The 6,694-nt window shown below is 37.6% G+C and overlaps 2 pseudogenes; one reads left to right on the forward strand and one right to left on the reverse strand.

The window, feature by feature from the left end:
* Positions 1–1,696: 1,696 nt before the first annotated feature.
* LOC102849757 lies at positions 1,697–3,622 on the reverse strand (annotated as a pseudogene).
* The window catches only part of LOC102850165, a 38,993-nt pseudogene continuing 35,919 nt past the window's right edge, over positions 3,621–6,694 (forward strand).

Genomic DNA, 6,694 nt, shown 5'->3' on the forward strand with positions numbered 1-6,694 from the left:
GCTACAACTACTAGAGATTCCAAAAGTATCTTATAACAATCAATTATACAAAAGAGAAAAAGTGTAATAAATACAAGTTACTAACAGAGTTACTCAAAAAATATTTTTGTGGCTTTCAGGCAACTTGGCCTTTTGCTATCGCATGTGAATCACCTTAGAAATTAGAATCATGTCTAATAAGGTACTTTATTAATAATACTACTCAAAGTAATGATGACACTGACAGTTTTACAAATATAATCTTTACAAAATATAATCAGATGAAAATATAAGCCATTTCATAACTGTTATCATCACATATATGTCATACTTCACTAATAAAACCTAAGACAATATGGCTGATTCATTTCTTTAATGATGGTAAACTAAATATATTCAGTGAACTTACTTTTAACATTACTGGAAATGATCAGAGGAAATAAATTAGGATTTATCAGGATCAACCATAATAAATACTAAAAAATCACATTACTTTACAACTGAGGCCCAAGTTTAGTCGGTACACATATTTTTAATTAAAAGAGGATTTTCTAGGGTATTTCTGAACTCTACCTGATCCTTGTATTTCCAGAAAATATAGCACTGGTTTAATCTCCACAAACTTTTATGTTCTAACAAAAAGTTTAACACTCAAAGATCACCCTGCTTTCACATATTCAAAGATCAATTCAATCAATATCCTTCTTCCATGAGTTGGGTTAAGTACATCCTTCTTCAAGATTTTCTTAAGACTGGCTAATGAAGCCTTTATTTACCTGCCTCTATAAAACTCAAGACTCTTTTCTTTGAGACATTTCTCAGTCATGAAGACATGAATCATGAAGTGCTTAATACAATAATGTGAATAAAAGTTTCTTTAATTGTCAAGTGTAGTTTGTCTTTTCAACTTGCAGTGCCATGACACAGTGCGATTAGCCTCTCTTTCAGATCCTCCTCTTTCCTCACTCAGGTCACGTGGGCTCTGAGTCCTCTGTGCTCCATTCTTGACAAGTAAATTCAATGATGAGTCCAGCTACTAATTCTGTTTTCCAGCCTTTTTCCCATCAGAAGCATGGAAAGAATCTGATTTTTATTCTTTCTGAGTATTCTTTCCTTGAATTTGGTGCCAGCTTTTTTTGTAGTCCAATCATTTGGTGACTTCTGTAAATGGATTGATGGCTTAGAGAAACCTTGTCTCTGCTGGGCGAGAGACAGAGAATCTGGTTTGTTATTTTTTCTTGTTGCCTATTTTTCTATTTTGAGATCAAATAAGTTAATAATTTCTTGTGCCAGGTAGTACATATACTGGCTAACTTCCTGTTCCTGCTTGACCTATGGCTGAAATTTTAGAATGGAAGCTTGAAGTATTCAATGTCTTTTTCCTTTTTTACTTTGCTTCTTTTGTTTGATTCTTCCTGAGGTCTGTTAAGTTCTTTAGTGTCTTCAAGTGAGCCGTGTAAAATATCATAGCTTGTTTGTCCATTTTTAACACTTTCATTATGTCCTCTGGATCCATTTTTCATTTCTTCTGTAGATTCTTCCATATTACAACCACCTACAAAGTTTAGTATATATTCATTTTGTGTCTCACTTTCAGGAGACTTCAACCTTTCATAAGTGGTACCTTCTTCCTTGTGACAGTTATGGGTATCAATCAATTCTTTCATATTATTAGTGCTTTCTTTCAATGGAGTTATATCTCCCTCACGTTCTTTCTCTAGATACTCTTTCTGATGAGCAAGTTCTTTAATGATAGTAGAAGTAAAGTTATTTCCTTCTTTGGTTGGGTCTTCTCTTTTCTGAGGGTCAATTTGTCTATAACATTGTGGTGTTTCTTCAGCTGTAGATGTTTGCTTGAAACTGTGAAGGCCAAAGCCGCATTATCTTCATAATTTGTAGGCTTCTGAAGACAAGAACTAGTTTTTACTGTTAAATCAGTAATGTCAGTTGATCTGAAGTCTTTACCCATACAGAAAAATCAGACATTTTTAATATACTTGTTCTCTCATTCTTAGAAAGACTTTTACAACTGAATTTAAGGTTTGATGGTAACTGAACTTCAGGGAGAAGAATCCTTGAATTCCTTTCCTTAAGATTCTTAGGTGAAAAATAATCATCATATGATGAAAACTCCTCACAATCAGCAGTCTCTAAAACAGATTCAGTTGCACACTGTGGCATGTTTTCTGATGAAAACTGTTTCAATTTTGATATTACAGATTGAGTGCTAACTCTTCTTTTCTTTAGCATTTCTTTAGAAGGTGAACATAAGTACTCTAATGTTCTTTTACTCTTTGCTGAGGAACTGCTGGGTCTTAAAGGTACTGACATATGACCTTCTACTGTAGGAGAAAAATTGTAGTTCTCATCAAAGATCTTCTTAGATAATCCTTCAGATTGTCTGTTGTCAGGGGTAACTATTTCACCTACATTTTCTCTTGGCCAATTTATTTCATTGTGTGAAAGATTACTCACAGGTCTTTGAGGTGTTAATTTGTTGGGCGAGCTGCAAGATGATGCTGAATGAATACCACTTGTTTTCAAAACAGGTAAGGAAATTCTTTGAATTTCTTCATTAAGTCCTCCCAAGTTCATTTTCTGATTTTGACATTTTGAGTTTCCACAACTACCATCAAATGATGAACCAAAAACCGCAGCAAAGGAATCATCTGAACAAGAAGTATTGTGTGAAATGTCCTAAGATTTTAGACACAGTGATTTAACTGTACTATCACGAGACATTTCAATCATTTGGGAAGATGTAGGGGAAAGGTTTTCCATTTTCTCTTTCATTTCCTGTGATCTTTTCTCCATTGTACTGTGATGATAACTGTTCGTTTGAAATGTGGAGTTATACATTAATGGACCACTGGATTAGTATAAAAAAGCCAGCACAGCATTGTCTAGACTTGTTTTTTGCCTTTGTAGCTCTTCAGTCATTTTCTCAAATTTCCTTTGAAGTCTTTTATCATTTTCTGGTGTTCTAGAAATAAAATCTTTGGGCTGCATACACTTACTTTTTTTTTTTCTAAATTAGGCTTGGTAGCTGTCCTTTAGTATTAGATGCAGGGAATAATGATTCATCAATGTGTACTCCAGCTGTCCTGCTTTTTTCAACCCAGAGCACAGAAACGAGCTTTACTCCATTCTTCTGTGCTTTATTCCAAGTGCTCTGGTATCCACCTTTAAAAACAACATGGGTAACCTGTTTGTTAAAAGTTTTTGAAACCGCAATCCCAGAGGTGCACGGTTCAAATCCACCAGATGCTCTGCTGGAGAAGGAGGAACAATCTCCTCCTGTACCAGTCAGATCTGATTTGACGATACACACACACACACACAAATTAATAATAATAAAAAAGTTTTTGAAATCTTTGCCCCCATATCCATAAGCTGGTTCGAAAATGCCTTACAATAATGTTCTGTTCCATTTGATGGCCACACTTCAACATATGCCACTACATCTTTGAGAATGGATTTACTTGAAGTCTCAGAGGCGCCATCAGAGGGTCGGGACTCGAACCCCCTCTCCTACAGGGTTCCTGACTGCTTGGAACTGAGACGCGGAAACCAACGGAAAGCCAGGAGGTAGGGGAAGCACTGAGCATGCGCAGAGCGCACGCTCGCCCTTCCCCCCCCCCATGGCCCCGAGTAATCCTCTTACCCTCTTTTCCAAACTAGCCAGTTCACTAAAGCTCTCCGAACGCCACCGTGTAGTCAACGGAAGAGCACTCAATAATGGAAACTCACACTGCTCCCCAGTGGAAGGCCAAAATGTGTTAAAGGCCAAGGCTAGCACCTGATGGGATTACAGTCGTGGGTTAGGGTCCTCTCAGCACCCCACCTGGCCTCCAACATGCCCCCCTGAAGAGGTAGCCAGGGTGGAGGCAGCCGGACAGCCGGACCCTGCCTCGCAGCCTTCCCCAACTGATTTTTGTATGTTGATCTTGTATCCTGCTACTTTGCTGAATTGGTCCACTGTGTTCAATAGTTTTCTTGCAGAGTCTTCAGGAGTTTTCTAGGTATACTATCATATCATCTGCATAGAGAGATAATTTTACCTCCTCTTTGCCACTTTGGATACCTCTTATTTCCTTCTCTTGTCTTATTGCTATCATTAAGATGTCCAGTACCAAATTGAATAAGAGAGGTGATAGTGGTCATCCTTGCCTAGTTCCTGTTATCTAAAGAAATGCTTTAATCTCTCTCCATTGAGAAGAGAGTTGGCTCTCGGGTTTGAATAAATACTTTTTACTGAGTTGGAGAAATTCCCCTCTAATACTATTTTTAATAAGTTTTTTATTCAGGAATGGGTGTTGGATTTTGTCAAAGGCCTTTTCTGCATCAATTGACAGAATCATGTGGTTCTTGTTCTCTGCTTTATTAATGTGGTGAATTACATTAATTGTTTTCCTTATGTTGAACCATCCTTGCATACCTGTTATGAATCCTACTTGGTCACGGTGAATTATTTTGTTGATGTATCATTGGAGTCTATTGGTCAGTATTTTATCCAGCATTTTTAATCTGTGTGGATATGAGAAGAATGGGAATCCCAGAACAATTGATCATGCTAATGTGAAACCTCTACTTGGATAAAGAGGCAGTCGTCAGAATAGAGCAAGGAAACACTGCATGGTTCAAAATTGGGAAGGGCGTATGCCAGGGATGCGTCCGGTCTCCATACATTTTCAACCTGCATGCAGAACAGATTATCCAAGAGGCTGGGCTCTATGAGGAAAAGTGTGGTGTCAGGATTGGTGGACGATCCATCAACAATCTGCATTATGCAGATGACACAACCCTGCTTGCTGAAACTGAGGAGGACCTGAAGCACCTGCTGTAGAGGGTCAAGGACTGCAGCCTCCAATATGGATTAAAGCTCAAACAAAGATTCTCACCACTGGACCAATTGGCAGCATCAGGATGATGGGGAAGATTGAGATTGGTCACAGCTTTAGTTTGCTTGGATCCACAGTCAACACTCTTGGCACCAGTAGCCAGGAAATTAAAAGACATATTGCTATGGGAAAGTCTGCTGTTAGAGACTTCTCCAAAGTACTGAAGAGCAATGGTGTCTCTCTGGAGACTAAGGTGCATCTGATACAGGCCATGGTCTTTGCTCTCACTTGTTATGCATCAGAGAGTTGGACAGTGACTAAGGAGGATATAAAGAGAATTGATGCCTTTGAGCTGTGGTGCTGGAGAATAGTATTGAGGGTACCATGGACTGCTAGAAAAACAGACAGATTCATCCTGGAAAGGGTTAAACCAGGTGGTTCTTTGGAGGCAAGGTTTCTGAGACTCCGTCTAACATACTTTGGACATGTTGTAAGGAGGGACCGGTTCTTGGAGAGGGACATCATGCTTGGGAAGGTGGAGGGACAGAGCAGGAGGGGGACTATGAGGTGGATTGATTCAGTAACTGGGGTAATCAGAATGGGCATGTCGGAGACAGTATGATTGGCACATGACAGAGTGGAGTTTAGGGCTGTTGTACACAGGGTCGCTATGAGTCGCAAGCGACTCGGCGACACATAACAATAACAACATGTCCATGAGAGATATTGGCCTATAGTTTTCTATTTTAATGATGTCCTTTACTGGCTTTGGTATCAAGGATATGTTTGCTTCATAGAATGAGACTGGGAGAATTCCAGCTTTTTCTATTTTTCTGAATTAATTTATGCAGAATTGGTGACAGTTCTTCTCTGAATGTTTGATAAAATTCACTTGTGAAAGTCTGCTTGAGGGGGTTTTTTTGGTTGGAAGTTGTATTACCATTTCAATTTCTTTTTTTGTAATGTGTCTGTTTAGATGTTCAATTCGGTTTGTGTCACGTTAGGTACGTTGTGCATTTCTAAGTATTCATCCATTTTTTCTAGGTTTTCATATTTGTTTGAGTACAGTTTTTCATAATACTCTAACGTTAGCTTTTTAATTTTAGTTGGTTCTGTTGTGATGTTGCCTGATTCATTTCTTATTCAGATTATTTGTGTCTTCTTCTTTTCTTTTGTCAGTTTTGCTAGAGGTTTGTTGATTTTATTGACCTTTTCAAAGAACCAACTCCTAGTTTTGTTGATAGTTTCAAAATTTTTTGGTTTTCTATTTCATTTGTTTCTGCTTAATTTTTATAATTTCAGTTGTTTTAAAGGGTGTCGAGTTTTCTTGCTGTTCTTTTTCAATTTGCTGGAGATGTTGGGTTAGAAAGTCAATGGTTAGTTTTTCTTGCCTTTTGATGTGTTTGTTTATTACTCTAAATTGACCTCTGATTACTGCTGATTACTGCTTTGACTGTTTCCCAGTGGTTTTGGTAAGTTGTGTTTTCATTGTCATTTGTTTCAAGAAACTTTTTTATTTCACTTTTTATTTCTTCAAGCAAGGTGTTGTTCAACTTCCAAATGTATGGTTTTTTCTCCTTTATTTTCTTGTTATTAATTTTTAATTTTGTAGCATATGGTCTGGAAAGATGCTTTGTACTATTTCTATGTTTTTTAATTTTTTGATGCTTGCTTTGTGACCTAGAATGTGATCTATTCTGGAGAACATTCCATGCACATTGGAGAAGAAGGACTACTGTGTTTATTTGGGGTGCATTAGCTTATAAATATCTGTGAAGGCAAGTTGGTTTATTGTGTGGTTTAATTCTTCAGTATCTTTGTTGAGTTCTATCTTTTCTTCAGTGGAGTGTATTGAAGTCTCCAAGTACTATAGT

Source organism: Elephantulus edwardii, unplaced genomic scaffold, assembly GCF_000299155.1.
Source record: "Elephantulus edwardii isolate Elephantulus edwardi_28Jun2011 unplaced genomic scaffold, EleEdw1.0 scaffold00467, whole genome shotgun sequence".
Lineage (NCBI taxonomy): Eukaryota > Metazoa > Chordata > Mammalia > Macroscelidea > Macroscelididae > Elephantulus > Elephantulus edwardii.